Source organism: Saccopteryx bilineata, chromosome 3 (genome assembly GCF_036850765.1).
Source record: "Saccopteryx bilineata isolate mSacBil1 chromosome 3, mSacBil1_pri_phased_curated, whole genome shotgun sequence".
In the NCBI taxonomy this organism is placed as follows: Eukaryota; Metazoa; Chordata; class Mammalia; order Chiroptera; family Emballonuridae; genus Saccopteryx; species Saccopteryx bilineata.
Window position 1 is genome coordinate 270,110,596 of NC_089492.1, and position 16,875 is coordinate 270,127,470.

Sequence of the window (16,875 nt, forward strand, 5' to 3'; positions counted from 1 at the left end):
CTCTCTCTTCCCCTCCCGCAGCCAAGGCTCCATTGGAGCAAAGATGGCCCGGGCGCTGGGGATGGCTCCTTGGCCTCTGCCCCAGGCGCTAGATTGGCTTTGGTCGTGGCAGAGCGACGCCCTGGAGGGGCAAAGCATCGCCCCCTGGTGGGCAGAGCATCGCCCCTGGTGGGTGTGCCGGGTGGATCCCGGTCAGGCGCATGCGGGAGTCTGTCTGACTGTCTCTCCCCGTTTCCAGCTTCAGAAAAATACAAAATAATAATAATAATAATAATAAAAAATGCAGAGGCAGGACAGAGGCAAGACTTGATCTACAAGGTGTGAGAACCCTGGTAGCATGTCCTCAAGAAGGGCCCTGAGTTTACCATGAGGGGTTGGAAGCTGCTTACCTCACTTCCTAACTGCACACAGTCCAATTTTCAGGTTGATGTCGAATTGGAAATCAGCCACAGTGAGAGTATTCACACCAAGGGAAAGCAACAGATGCTACAGAGCATTTCACCCAACAGCTGGTGGTTGGACAATTACCAGCCCAACCAGTGGTGACATCTGTCATTCTGAATACCCATTTCTGTGCAGAATCACCCACAGTCAGAGAAGCCTGCCGGAACAGTTGGGTGAGAAAGGCACAGAAGATGAGCATCTGATCTGAGTTTGGTAATCCACCAGATGAGCAACCAACCCTGAGCTCATTACAGAAGGTTGCTGTAACTAAGGGGAGGGGCAAGCCAAGGCATCTCAAGTTAGGGCCCTGAGAGCGCCTGTAGCTGGGGCTTTCTGATTCTTCCAGGCTGTGGGGCAGGGCCAGAGTAGGGCAGGACCAGGCAGGTTTTAACGGTCTCTTAGCCGTTAAAAATGTAGAAGCTGCCTGGTAATACAGACATTAGTTTTTGGTTTGGCAAGAGAAGCTGCTATTTTTAAATTGCTGCTTGCTTCCCAGATTGGACGGACTTAGAAAGTCATATATTCAATACGTGCTGAGCTGTCCAGGGAAGGATTCTTGGAGTGCCCCCTATTAGTTATGTAAATGTAAAGCTGGTTTGCCTGCTGTGTGTGTGTCTGTGTGTGAATGTACTCTTTGTGGCCTGACATCAGTTGCCACTCTGCTTCTCCAAATTTGTGTCTGGATGGAGACAAGAGGACTGAAGGAAATTGGCATTCTGGGAGTGATCAGATTGAGACCGGGACCCCTTCCCTTTGAGGGTCAGTGTTATAGACCCCTCTGAGAAATAACATGTCTTCTCTCTTTCAATTCTCTTTCTGGAATTCCTAGTAGTTAGATATTGGTCTTCTGTCTTTTCCCTCTGAGACCTGAAGTTAATTTAGAAAAATTAGAAAATATACTTTCCTAAATTATTTTTTCTAATTACTTATTAAGAGTACAAAAAACAGCGGTTGATTTCATCATATTGATCTTGTAGTCATCCTCCTTACAAAATTCTCTTGTTAGTCTGGTAGTGTATTGGTTTCTTAGCGCTGTCATAATAAATGCCATGACAAACTTGGTGGCTTAAAACAGGAATTTTCTCTCTCAGAGTTCTGGAGGCCAGGAGTCTAAACTCAAAGTGGCAGGGCCATGCTCTGTAGGGGGTGGTCCTTCCTTGCCTCTTGCAGATGTTGATGGCTCCAGGTGTTCCTTGGCTTGTGGCTGAACAACTCCAATCTCTGTCTCTGTCTTCACGTGGTCTTTTCCTCTTTGTCCATCTCTGCTCTGTGTGTCTCTTACAAGGACATCTGTCATTGCATTTAGAGACCACCTAGATAATCCAGGATAATTCAGGATCATCTTGTCTCAACATCCTTAACTTAATCACATCTGCAAAGACTTTTTCTGAGTAAGGTTACATTCATGGGTCCCATGAGGTAGACATATCTTTCTGGGGAGCTACCATACCATTCAACCTACTGCAGGTAGTTTTATATGGATTTTTTTTCTTTAACTAATTTATTGGGCTTTCCTAAGTAAATTAAAAATTTATTCAACATTCATTAATTCAACAAATACTGAACAACCCCTAAGGCTAAGGACTACTATGGGTCAAGGGTTCTAGATGTTGGGAACACATTAATAAACAAAATATAAAAATCCTTGATCTGCTCCTGACTTGTGGTGATGCAATGGATAAACCTAGAATGCTGAGGTTCCCTGTTTGAAAGCCTGGGCTTGCTGGGTCAAGGCACATACACCAAGCAATCAGTATAAGTTGATGCTTCCTGTTCCACCCCCTAAAACCAATAAATAAAATCTTTTTAAAAAAATCCTGACCCGCCCTGGCCAGATAGCTCAGTTTGTTAGAGATTCATCCCAATTTGCAAAGTTTGCTGATTCCATCCTTAGGGCACATATAGAAACAGATCAATATTTCTGTCTCTCTCTCTCCCTTCCTCTCTCTAAAACCAATAAATTTTAAAATGTTTGCCTGACTGGTGGTGGTGCAGTGGATAAAACATTGACCTGGGATCCCAAGTTCAAAACCCCCAGGTCACCGACTTGAGCGCAGACTTAAACATGGGATTGCTGTCTTGAGCGTGAGATCCCCACAGTCACTGGCTCAAAGCCCAAGGTCGCTGGCTTGAGCCCAAGGTCACCAGTTCAACCTTGGTCAAAGAAGATATGAGAAGCAAGCAATGCACAACTAAGTGGAACAACAAGTTGAGTTTCTCTCTCTCTTTCTCTTTTTCTATCTCTTTTCCCCCCACTTCTTTCTCCCTTAATGTATTCTGGTGGAAAAAGAGTTAAGTAGAAAAGTGAAGAAAAAAAAAAGACAAGTTTTTATTTTTTAGAAGGTTTTATTTATTTATTTATTTATTTATTTATTTATTTACAGAGACAGAGAGAGAGAGTCAGAGAGAGGGATAGGTAGGGACAGACAGACAGGAATAAAGAGAGAGGAGAAGCATCAATCATCAGTTTTTTGTTGCAACACCTTAGTTGTTCATTGATTGCTTTCTCATATGAGTAACCCCTTGCTCAAGCCAGCGACCTTGGGTCCAAGCTGGTGAGCTTTGCTCAAACCAGATGAGCCTGCGCTCAAGCTGGCGACCTGGGGGTCTTGAACCTGGGTCCTCCGCATCCCAGTCCGATGCTCTACCCACTGCGCCACCTCCTGGTCAGGCAAAAAAGACAAGTTTTTAAAGTAACTTTTTGAATGCTGAGTGGAGAATACACCATGGAGGCGGGGCAGAGGTAGAAGCCTTTAGGAGCCAAATTAAAAAGTCCAGGAGAAAGATGATGGTGGCTTGCATGAGAGTGGTGACTATGGGGGTGTAAGAAGTGTCCAAATTAGAAGTGTATTTTAAAGGCAGAGCTGACAGCATTGCTGATGAATTGGAGAGTGGAGACACCAGAAAAGAATCAAGAAGGGTACAATATTTTTGGCCTGAACAACTAGATGAATGAACTGTCACTGGTAAGATGGGGAGATTGGTAGAGGAGCAGGGTTCGCAAGGACAATCAAGATTCTGTTTTGTTTAGGTTAAGTTCAAGATGCCTATTTGGGCTGCCAAGTGGAAAAGTTTAGCCGGCAATGGCATTCCTTGTCTGGAGGTCAGGGGAGAGGTCAGTGCCGGTGATACAAATCTGTGGTTGTCAGAATAGAAATGGAATTTAAATACATGGAATTGGATGAAATCACCTAGGAAGATAAGGTAGATAAGAAGGGGTCCAAGGACTGTGTTGTGGGGAATTCCAACATTTAGAGGTTAGAAAAAAAGGGAGAATTTGTAAAAGAATACAGAGGTATTCTTTGGAAGCCTGGGTTTGCTGGGTCAAGGCACATACACCAAGCAGTTAGTATAAGTTCCGCATCCCAGGTATTCAGAGGAAGAGAAGCCAGAGAGGTAGGAGGACCAACAGTATGACATCCCAGAAGCTATGAAAAAAGGGTTTCTGGGAGGAGGAAATGATGAACTGGGCCATATGCTGCTCTTTGGCAAAGTAAAAGGGAGCTGAGATATGACCTTTGGATTTAGCAGCATGAAGGTCATCAGTGATCTTGTTTTGGTGGAGGTGTGGGGTCAAAAGCCAAAAAATAGATTTAAGAGAAAATAGGAGGGAAAAAAGTGAAGACGATAAGATTAGAAAAATTATTTTGAGACATTTTGCTTTAAGGGGAAGAGAGGAGTGGTGTGGAAGCTTCAAGGGATCTGGAAATAATAATTGTATTCTTTCTTTTCCCATATTTATATTTTTAAAATTATTTTTATTTATTTATTCATTTTAGAGAAGAGAGACAGAGATAGAGAGAGAGGGAGAGAGAGAGAGAGAAGGGGTGGGGAGGAGCAGCAAGCATCAACTCCCCTATGTGCCTTGACCGGGCAAGCCCAGGGTTTAGAACCGGCGACCTCAGCGTTCCAGGTCGGCGCTTGATCCACTGCACCACCACAGGTCAGGCTCCCATATTTATACTGATTACTTCATTTTCTCATCTCATTTAATGTAATAAAACCTCTGAAAACAGTATTGAGTAATAACATGTAAGCAGATATCCCTATCTTTTGCCAGTTTCGATGGAAATGGTTTTAGGGATCAACCATTTAGAATGATGCTTGCTACTGATTTTTGGAAAACAAGTTATTGGGCTTTAAAAAATAATAATATTTAAGTAGTGTTTATTTATCCATATTTAAAATAATTAATGAGGTACAACACAGTGTACAAATCTTAAATGTGTATCTCATTAAATTTTAGAAATAAACATACCGATGGAACTACCTCTCAGATCAAAACAGAGAACATTTCCAGCACCCCAGAAGCTTCCCTTTCACCCCTCCCAACAATCATCTTCCAAAAGCCATCACTTTCTATCATGATAGAGCAATTTTATCTATTTAAAATCTTTTTAAAATCTTTCAGGCCCTGACCAGTTAGTTCAGTTGGTTAGAGTATCGTCCCGAAGTGACAGGTTGCCTGTTTGACCCCCCATCAGGGCACATACAGGAACAACTCCATGTTCCCGTCTCTCTGTCTCTCTCTCCCTGCCTTTCTCTAAAAAACAAAATAAACAAATAAACAAAAAAACTTTCATATAAATGTAACCATAAAGTGTATCTATACTCTACGTCTGGTTTCTTTTCGCTCAATGTAAAATTCACCTGGACTGTTTTGTAGAGCAGAAATTAATTCCTTTTATTGCTCTATGAGATTCCATAATATAAATATAAAACATTTATTTTTCACTTCTCCTCTTGGTGAATATTTGTACAATTTCCATTTTTCTGGCTCTTATTAGTAGAATTGCTACACACACGTAATTTCTTTTATTCATATTGTACCTAAGAGTTTTTTTTAACTTTGTTTTTTGTTTTTTTAAAATTTTTTTACAATTTTTTTTAAATTTTATTTTTTACATTTTATTTATTCATTTTTTTAGAGAGAGGAGACACAGAGAAAGAAAGAGACAGAGAGAGGAAAGAGATAGAAAGAACAGAGGGAGGAGCAGGAAGCATCAACTCCAATATGTGCCTTGACTAGGCAAGCCTGGGGTTTTGAACCGACAACTTCAGCGTTCCAGGTTGACGCTTTTACCCACTGCGCCAACACAGGTCAGGCCCTAAGAGTTTTTATTAGGAACAATTGATCATGACTTTTTAGCTTCCCCTTCTTCTTCTTCTTTTAGCTTTTATTTATTCAGTTTTAGAGAGAGAGGAGGCAGAGCAAGAGAGAAGGAAGGGGGAAGGAGCGGGAAGCGTCAACTCCCATATGTGCCTTGACCAGGCAAGCCCCAGGTTTCGAACTGGTGACCTCAGTGTTTCAAGCCAACATTTTATCCCCTGTGCCACCACAGGTCAGGCCATCTTTGAATTATATAATCTTATGGGTTTTCTTTTTACATTTATATCAACATATGATCTCATAGTTAATGTATTCACATACCCCAAAATAAGCCTGTTTGCCCAGAGTGCATTATTTTCTTAAGTTGCTGGATTTGAATTGCCAAGGTTTTATTAAGAATTTTTTTATTGCCTAAGTGGTGGCGCAGTGGATAGAGCATCAGACTGGGACACGGAGGACCCAGGTTCAAAATCCCAAGGTTGCCAACTTGAGCGTGGGCTCATCCAGCTTAAGCACAGGCTCACCAGCTTGAGCACGGGGTTGCTGGCTTGAGTAAGGGGTCACTCGCTCTGCTGCAGCCCCTGGTCAAGGCACATATGAGAAAACAATCAAAGAACAACTAAGGAGCTGCAATGAAGGATTAATGCTTCTCGTCTCTCTCCTTTCTTGTCTGTCTGTCCCTGTCTGACTCTCTCTCTGTCTCTGTCAAAAAAAAGTTTTTTTATGTATATAGTGTGAACCTGGTATATAGTTCTGTGTGCTTATTTATCAACTCCATTAAAAAAATGTATTCGGTAAAAGGAGGGGAGGCAAAGAGACAGACTCCTGCATGCACCCCAACTGCAATCCACCCAGCAAGCACACTAGGGGGCAATGATCTGCCCATCTGGGGTGTTGCTCTGTTGCTTGGCAACTGAGCTATTTTAGCGCCTGAGGTGGAGGCCATAGAACCATCCTTAGTGCCCAGGGCCAACTCACTCCAGTTGAGCCATGGTTGCAGGAGGGGAAGAGAGAGAGAAGCAAGAAGAGGAGAGGGGGAGAAACAGATGGGCACTTCTGTGTGCCCTGACAGGGAATCGAAGCCAGGACATCAACATGTCAGGCCAACACTCTATCATTGAGTCCACTGGCCAGGACCAACTTTACATTTGAAGGTTATGCCAGTTTTATAGAAATAAATTGTGAGGTTTTTATTTTTATCTAAAATAACATTAGAGTTATTTGATTTTTAATGGTTAGAGAGCATTCAGCTCTGAAATAATCAGATCTGATGTCTTTTTTTTAAAACGATTTTTTATTTATTTTGATATAATCTTAGACTTGCAGAAAAATTTTAAGTCCTGGCCAGGTAGCTCAGTTGATTAGAGCATTGTCCCAATATACCAAGGATGTGGGTTCAATCCCCACTTAGGGAACATACAAGAAACAACCAATGAATGCATAAATAAGTGGAACAACAAATTGATGTTTCTCTCCCTCCACCCCCCCATCTCTCTCTAAAATCAATCAATAAAAAAACTTTAAAAAATTTTTTTATTGATTGATTTTAGAGAGAAGAGAGAGAAAAAGGGTGTGGGGAAGGAGCAGGAAGCATTGACTTATAGTAGTTGTTTCTTGTATGTGCGTTGACCAGGCAAGCCCAGGATTTTGAACCTGCAACCTCAGCATTCCAGGTCGACACTTTATCCACTGTGCCACCACAGGTCAAGAACAGTACAGTACAAAGTATTTTAGATTCAATAATTGTTTACATTTTTCCCTATATAATTATAATTCTAAGTTTTTCTTTCTCTCTCCATGTAAAACAAAGACATTCTCTTATATAACCACAGAGCAATTATAAAAATTGGGAATTTTAATATTAGTACATTATTATTACCTATATACAACCCATATTCAAATATTATCAATTATTGAAGTAATACCATTAAGAGCTATCCCTGCCCCCCATCTCCAGTATAGGATCTCATCCAAGATAATAAATTGCATTTAATTGTCCTTTTTAAAGTCTCCTTTAAGCTGGAATAGTTCCTCAGCTTTAATTTGTTTTTCTGGCCTTGGCATTTTAGAAGAGTCCAAGCTGTTATCTTGTAGAATGTCCTTGAGATGAGTTTGTCTGATATTTCCTCATGATTAAATTCAGGTTGGACATTTTTAGCGGGGACATCACAGAAGTGAGCTGTGTCCTTTTCAATGCTTAGTACCTTGATAAGCTGTCAGCTGTCCCAGTCATGATGTTAACTTTAACCATGTGATGAAGCTAGTATTCTCCTAGTTTCTTCACTGCAGAGTTATCATTTTTCATTTTGTAATTAATACATATTTGTGGAACATTACTTGGAAACCACTTAAACATTCATTGAACATCTGGCCTCACATCTTTTAAAAAAATAATAGAGCTTTAAGCACGTTCCAATCTCTTTTTTCATTTATTGATTTTAGGGAGAGAAAGAGAGAGACAGAGAGAAACATTTATTTGCTGTTCCACTTACTTATGCAATAATTGGTATGATCCCTGACCAGGTATCGAACTCACAACCTTGGCATATAAGGACAACACTTTAACCAACTGAGGTATGCAGCAGGGCTTTCTAATCTCTTTTTTAATTAAAAAAAATTTTTTTTATTTATTCATTTTAGAGAGGAGAGGGAGAGACAGAGAAAGAGAGAGAAGAGAGACAGAGAGAGAGAAAGGGGGAGGAGCTGGAAGCATCAACTCCCATATGTGCCTTGACCAGGCAAGCCCAGTGTTTCAAACTGGAAACCTCAGCATTTCCAGGTCGACGCTTTATCCATTGCGCCACCACAGGTCAGTCTCTAATCTCTTTTTGATGATTGGTGATTCAAGTTTTCTATATATTCTTTTTTTTATTATTATTTTTTTTATTTTTCCGAAGCTGGAAACGGGGAAGCAGTCAGACTCCCGCATGTGCCCGACCAGGATCCACCCGGCATGCCCACCAGGGGGCGATGCTCTGCCCCTCTGGGGCGTTGCTCTGTTGCATCCAGAGCCATTCTAGCGCCTGAGGCAGAGGCCACAGAGCCATCCCCAGTGCCCGGGCCATCTTTGCTCCAATGGAGCCTCAGCTGTGGGAGGGGAAGAGAGAAACAGAGAGGAAGGAGAGGGGGAGGGTTGGAGAAGCAGATGGGCGCTTCTCCTGTGTGCCCTGGCTGGGAATCGAACCTGGGACTCCTGCACGCCAGGCCGATGCTCTACCGAGGAGCCAACCGGCCAGGGCAGTTTTCTATATATTCTTAAGTCAGATCTTAAATATTCTGCTTGTCTTTTTTAGTTCTACATTCTGGGAAACTTCATCACCTTTTATTTAAAATCCTCTAACTACATTTTAAGAGAAAAAAAAAACAGAATCAACCATATTAATGCCAATTCAATTCTTGTTCTCTGTTCACTTTTTTTTTTTTAAATTCATTTTAGAAAGGAGAGAGAGAGAGAAGGGAGGAGGAGCAGGAAGCATCAACTCCCATATGTGCCTTGACCAGGCAAGCCCAGGGTTTCGAACCAGTGACCTCAGCATTTCCAGGTTGACGCTTTATCCACTGTGCCACCACAGGTCAGGCTCTGTTCACTTTTAAAAGCATGCAATGCGCCCTGGCCGGTTGGCTCAGTGGTAGAGCGTCGGCCTGGCGTGCGGAAGTCCCAGGTTTGATTCCCGGCCAGGGCATACAGGAGAGGCACCCATCTGCTTCTCCACCCCTCCCCCTCTCCTTCCTCTCTGTCTCTCTTTCCCTCCCGCAACCGAGGCTCCATTGGAGCAAAAGATGGCCCAGGCGCTGGGGATGGCTCCTTGGCCTCTGTCCCAGGCGCTAGAGTGGCTCTGGTCGCGACAGAGCTATGCCTCCGATGGGCAGAGCATCGCCCCCTGGTGGGCGTGCTGGGTGGATCCCGGTTGGGCGCATGCGGGAGTCTGTCTGCCTCCCAGTTTCCAGCTTCAGAAAAATACAAAAAAATAAAATAAAATAATAATAATAATAATTAAAGCATGCAATGCAATTGCTATTTAATGGATTATAATAACTTCAGATTTCTCTAGGGATACTAACTGGGTCTTCTCAATTATCTCTGTTACCACTGAGATAGTTTTTTCCTATTTGTTTCTCTTGGTCTTCCTCTTTTACATGGCGGGCTTTCTTCAGATGCCTGGCAAGCCTTGTAGGATGTGTGTTTCTAAGAAGATGGTGATGTAAAGGCTCTTTGGGATTTGTCTGAACTTGCTGGAGGTTTTCTGACTGAAGACTTCAGTTTTGGAGGAGTAAGAGGATCAGTCATGGTGCTGGAGAAGCTATAAAACAGAGATTTAGATGAGACAGTAGCTTTCACCCTAGCTGTCCTCATTGTCTTCAAAGAGTTTATTTGCTTTAGAGACAAGCCCTCACATCATAGCCTGCCGTTCTATATGGTAGAAGGGCATTTGGGTAGGACATTCAATTAGTACCTACATTTACAGCCCATTTCTGACACCAAACCTTTATCCCAATGTTTATTTCCCTGTCAGGAACCTCTCTAGAATTCTGTGAGAAAAATAGATTTTCTTTCTAACTGCAAGTCTCTCTTCACATAATCAATTTGCTGCTTTTGGCCCTAGCCGGTGGCTTAGTGAATAGAGTATTGGCCCAATGTATAAATGTCCCAGGTTTGATTTCTAGTCAGGGCACACAGGAGAAGTGACCATCTGCTTTTCTTCCCTTTCCTCTCCCCTTTCTTTCCCTCTTCCCCTCCTGCAGCCAGTGGCTTGATTGATTTGAGCGTGCCTGCAAGCACTGAGGATAGCTTGGTTGGTCTGAGCACAACAGCCTCAGGTGCTAAAAATAGCTTGGTACCCAAGCATTGGCCCCAGATGGGGTTGCCAGGTGGATCCCAGCCATGAGGTGCATGAGGGAATCTGCCTCACTATCTCCCCTCCTCTCACCTAAAAAAAATTAAATTAAATTAATTTAAATTAAATCTTAAAAAAGTAAAAAAAGAAATTGCTGCTTTCTCCAATATGCTTCATCAGTTAACTCTTTGCTATCATTTTCCATCATCTGGAAATTTGTTGAAACCTCTGGTTACTGAAAAATGAATATCTCCTCTTTCTTTAGATGCAGATATACAATTTTTAAGGAAAGATTTTATTTATTGATTCTTAGAGGATGGGGGAAGAGCTAGAAGCATGAACTTGTAGTAGTTGCTTCTCATATGTACCTTGACTGGGCAAGCCCGGGGATTCAAACTCACAACTTCAGCATTCCAGGGTGATATTCTACCCACTGCACCACCACAGGTCAGGCAGATATATGATTTTCAAAATTTGTAGTTGGGTCATCAGACAGAATATGGTGCCAGGGTCAAGTTGCCATCTTGAACCACAGCCTCTCCAAGTTACCTTTTAATAAAATTCTCTTTACTGCTTAAGCTAGCTGACATTTTTGCATCTGTTACTTGTAAGCAAAACATTTCTAAGATGTTTTGGGCATTGTCAAAATTTATCTCTTTGCTCTAGGCTTAGGATCCCCAGCCATTCCCTCAGCCTTTCTACAAATTGACTAAAATACAATTAATGAGGGTGCTGGCTTGTTATGTGTGATCACTTCCAGGTCACTTGGGACACAGTTCATTTACTTTCTGATTCTCAGATTCAGAGGCCTGGAGGTGTCGGGCTGATATCATCAATGAATGAAGTGGGCCAGGGAGACTGGGGCGAGCTGAGGGTTTGTGCCTCTGAGAGGGGCACTTGCCACCAGAGAACTCAAGATCTCTGCCATGTGGATATGTAGCCAACATTGCCAGGTCTTTTGATTATTACTTTTTCTTTTGTTTATTTATTTGTTTTCAGGTCTTCTAATTTTTTAAAAAAGGTTGGAATCTAACACTTATATAAAATTTTCAGATTTTTGCCTGGCTGTGGTAGCACAGTGGATAAAGCATTGACCTAGAAGGCTGAAGTCACAGGTTTGAAACCCTGGGCTTGCCCAGTCAAGGCACATACGAGAAGCAACAAGCAAACAATGAGCATCTAAAGAGAAGCAACTATACTTCTCGCTCCCTGCCCCTCTCTCCTATCTCTGTAAAATCAATAAATAAAATCTTTAAAAATATTTTTTAATAAAAATAAGTTCCAGATTTTTAAATGTTGGCAGTTAATATTTTTAAAATTTAATTAATGATTCTGGCCAAAGAAAACATACTTTAAAGCCACATTTGTTACTTCTGATTTCCTTACTCTCTTAGGTGTCTAATCAGATCTGATTTATGGCTCACTTTTATTACTTCTGATGACAATCTTACTGTGTATGCACTACTAGAAATTATACTAAGTGGTTTATGAACATAATTGTATTTCATTATCACAGCAACATTGGGGAGTAGATATTACATTCCCATTTTATAGGTGAAAGTGTCCATGCAGCAAGATTAGTCCTTTTGAAACATAGTTCTAAAACCCTTAAAATTTTTTTTGAGAGAGACAGAAAGAGAGGAACAGGAACATTGAACCTCTCCCACATGTGACTTGACTGAGGAATCGAACTGGCAACTTTTTTTTGATTGCACATGTGTATTTAACAGCAGTTTTACACAGGATGCTAAGAGCACTTCATATTTTACAGAATGACTTGAAACATGGGCTTTCTGTTAATATTCATACCACAGCACAGCCAAACCTAACTCCTAAATAAAAGTATTACAATTTGTTTAGTTTAAAGGTTTCATGGCAATAACGAGGGGAGGAAAAAGCGTAAATTTGTTTTATGTAACTGAATGAAAAATAAACTCATGAAATAGTCAATAAAATTTAATATGGCCTCATGCGCCCTGAAGAAGGTGGTGCCCGATTCGGAGGGGTGACGGCTATGTCCAGATAATCTCCTATCTGAAACTTCTGTGACTGCAGGGTCATGGAATCGTCAGTGTCCTTCCTCCCGGACATGGTGCTGCCAATCTCCTTGATGCGATAGCCAGGTCTTTTAATATCCGTAAAAACAATTGCAAAATTAAAGTGTGTGCCTTTCTTTCTAGCTTCTGGGTAGACTTCTTTTACTAAACTAGTCAGTTCTTTTTCAAAGTTGCATCCATCCAGGCGTAGGTCTGCGCAAACTGGCAACTTTTGCACTCCAGCCAACTTAGCTATCCGGCCAGGACTTGTTTTTTTTCATTCTTTGATAGAGACAGAAAGAGGAAAGGAGAGAGAGGGGAGGGGGAAGGGAAGCATCATCCATTTGTTGTTCCACTCAGTCGTGTAGTCATTGGTTGCTTCCTGTGTGTGCCCTGACTGGGGATCAAACTGCAACCTTGTTGTTTAGATTTAAAAAAAAATTGCTTTCAAGTTACATATCTCTAAAAAAGAAAAAAGAGTCCATGCTTCTAACTCTCAGGGCAGCCCTCTTCTCATCTTTCTACTTTCTCAGGGACTGACACTCCTGAATGACTTGCACTTCCCCCAAACCACTTCTTGCTGTTTCACTTCTTTGGGTTTTTGCCAAGCTGTTCCTTCTGCCTGGAACGCCTCCCCCGCCCCTACCTCCACCTTGCCTTCTCAGCCTGGTGAGCACTTACCCATCTTTCAAAACCCAGCTCATGTGTCATCTGTACCTTCCAGGAAGAACTGACCTTTCCTTCCTCTTTGCTCCTACTGTGCTCTGTACAGATTTCTATCAACCTCTAGGTAACCTGCTATAAATTATAACAGATTCAGCATTGTGTCCCCATTGTGATCTCTCCATGGGCTAGCTCTTTTATTTCTCTGAATTCCCAGGGTCAGGAACATGATAAATGTCTGAAATATTTGTTGAATTAGTAAGATCCTGATCACAATTTATAGATGAGAAAACTGATCTTAAGATAAGATTAAGGGTTGCCTGACCTGTGGTGGCGCAGTGGATAAAGCGTCGACCTGGAAATGCTGAGGTCGCCGGTTTGAAACCCTGGGCTTGCCTGGTCAAGGCACATATGGGAGTTGATGCTTCCAGCTCCTCCCCCCTTCTCTCTCTCTGTCTCTCTCTCCTCTCTCTCCCTCTCTCTCTCCTCTCTAAAAATGAATAAATAAAATTTTTTAAAAAAGTAAAAAAAAAAGATAAGATTAAGGGTTGTTGTTGCACAGCTAAAGCTAGTTGGGGCTAGAATACATGTCTCCTGGTTTCAATTTTTGTATCAGTTGGCTAGGGCTACTATAACAAAGTACCACGGCATGCTTGGTTTAAATAACAGAAATGTATTGTCTGACAGTTTTTGTTGGTTTGTTCAGTTTATTCAGAGAGAGAGAGAGAGAGAGGGAGAAAGAGAAACACTGATTTGTTGTTCCACTTATTTATGCATTCATTGGTTGATTCTTGCTTGTGCCTTGACTAAGAATTGAACCTGCAATCTTGGCATATCTGAATGACACTCTAACCAACTGAACTACTTGGCCAGGACTATTTTCTGAGAGTTTTGTAGGCCAGAAGTCTGAGATCAAGGTGTGAACAGGGTTGGTTCCTTCTGAGGGCTATGAGAAAAAAATTGTTCCATGCCTCTTCCCTAGCTTCTGGTGGCTTGCAGGCAGTCTTTACCGATACTTAGCTTATAGAATTATCACCCCAATCTCTTCCTTCATCTTCATATGGTGTTCTGTCTGTATGCATATCTGTCTCTAAATTTCCCTAATGACCTCATTTTAACTTGATTACCTCTGTAAAGACCCTATGTCCAAAGAAGGTCACATTTTGAGGTACTGGGGGTAAGGTCTTCAACATATGAATTTTAGGAGGACACAATTTAACCCATAACAGTTTCTCTACTACAAAATGAAGGCCTCTGAATAGATGGTTTTTAAGATCCCTTCTGACTCCAAAATCAGGAAGAGGAACAAGCTGGCCCAAGGCCACATAATTAGTGGCTGGAGCTGGAAATTCCACCCCAGGTCGGCTGGACTCCAAACCATGAGCAGATTTATGATGCTCAGTACACAGGTTGGGCGCCTTCCTTCATGGGTACACAAACCTCTGTCTGGGGTCAGCACGTGGCCATCTCTCTCTCTCTCTCTCTCTCTCTCTCTCATTTATTTATTTATTTATTTATTTATTTTTATATAGAGAGAAACAGGAAGGGAGAAAGATACAAAACAACAACTTGTAGTTGTGGCACTTCAGTTGTTTATTGATGCTTCTCATATGTGCCTTGGTAGGGGGCTCCAATCTAGCCAGTGACCCCTTGTTCAAGCCAGCGACCTTGGGCTCAAGCCAGTGACCTTGGGCTTCAAGCCAGCAACCATAAGGTCATATCGGTGATCCTACACTAAAGCCAGCAACCCTGCACTCAAGCCGGATGAGCCCGCACTCAAGCCAGCGACTTTGAGGTTTTGAACCTGGGACCTCACCAGGTCAACACTCTATCCACAGTGCCTCTACCAGTCAGGCTCCATGTATCTTATCTCTGCACCTGCTCTCGGCCTCCGCCCTCAGTCATCCTCCGGTGGAGCTTTCTGTCCCTTTCTGAGCGGTAGCAGTGAGGTCCTGGCCAGGAGCCCACCAGCTCCTGTCTGTTCCACTCTCAGACCCAGCAGGGAAACAGTGAAGGCCAGAGCTTCTTTTTGGGTATTTGTTTTATGACTGTGTGCTGGGTGGATGATGCTGGGTTGTGAAAACCCTCAGACTGGTTGAGGGGAATCTGCTAGTGAAGGGAATTCATGCCTCACCTCCTGTGCCGAGGCCGGGAACCCTCTAAGCCCCTTCCAGCACCACTCCTGAGGAGTGGAGGGGTGGCAGACTGGGAGTCATCTATATGGGTGAGCCCAGGGCACCCCACAGACTCCCAAACATCCCCAAGCGATGCTGCCAGAATCAGAGGTGTGGCCACTACCCATTTCTAGACTTTCATTTTACTATCGGTAAAAATAGAAATAAAAACACTTATCTCTTACTAAATAGTCAACAGTCACTGGGCTCTTCCTAGGGATCAGGAATGACACTAAACCTGGGGTTGGCAAACTTTTTCTATGAAGGGCCAGATAGTAAATGTTTTAAGATTTGCAGGCAGAAAGCCAAATTTGAAGCTATCATGTAGGTATTTATATAAAATAAGAGAAAACAAATTTCCACTAATATTTTGATGGAATAAAAAACATAAAAACCATTTGCAGCTCAGGAGCTGCAGAAAAATCCACAGCAGGCCACCTTTGTCCCCTGGGCTGTAAGTAGCTGATGCTTGTTCTAAACACATCAAGTGTAATGGCTCAATTAATCTTCACATAAATAGGATAAGGTACTGCTGTCCTATCCTTGTTTTAGATGAGGAAACTGAGTCCTGGAAAGTTTAAGTAACTTGCCCAAATTCACACAATTGTGAATCGGTGGAGCTGGAACTCCAGGCAGTTATTTCTGGAGTTTGCAAGCTTCACCCTTTGTTGTGCAACAAACCTAATGCAAATGTAGGACTTGGCACTTATATATACTTACTTATTTATGTGATTGCTTCCCTTTTTCCTCTCAGGTGTGCCAGACAAGTAAAATGGTGTTTCTAATACAGCATAATAAGTACAAAGATAGAGAAAAGCACAAGGAATTTAGGGAGCAGGAAGTCCCCCAACACTTCCCGTTTCATGCCCATCACCTCCCTATAACCCTGTGACTCAGTGATATTATTACCTCTGTTTTACAAAAGCAAAGTGGAAACTCAGAGGGGTGAAGTGACTTGCCCAAGGTCACACAGCAACTGTGTGGTACAGCCAGGATTCGGGTTCCAGTGTCCTGAGCATTTTTGGTGCATCCCTCATATAATGTCTTTCAGGTTTCTTCCAGGTCTGTGACCTCCCTCCTCTGCTGGTCACCACATTATACAAGACCTGGACCGTCAGAAAACACCCCATGTGATCGTGGGTTATGCACCAAATCCCAGAATGTTAGAATCCCTGGAGGATCAAAAGTGGCAAGTCCAAGAGAGACCATCAGGGGACCCTCCTACTTCCAGCAGTCCTCTGAGTGCTGGGCATTGCTGGCTGCTTGGCACCTATTATTCCATTTAATTGCACAAAAGACTTCAGGATCCTTCATTTGCTAATCTGCAGGTGTAATTATAAATCTCAGTGAAAGGAGAAAGGTCCTGGGGCCAGACAGTTGACCTGCCAATCCTGACTCAATCACTTACCAGCTCTGTGACCTTGGCCAAATTGTTACACCTTTCAGGGCCTTTTTCCTCAACTGACAAATGGGGTGATAAAACCTATCTTGCACAGCTGTTAGAAGAATCCAAAATAATATTTGTATGTCGAATTTTTCTCCTTAGTTATTACTAAGGGGTAGGATTGTGGGAGACAGGAATAGTTCATAGATCCTATCATTGTAAATATTTT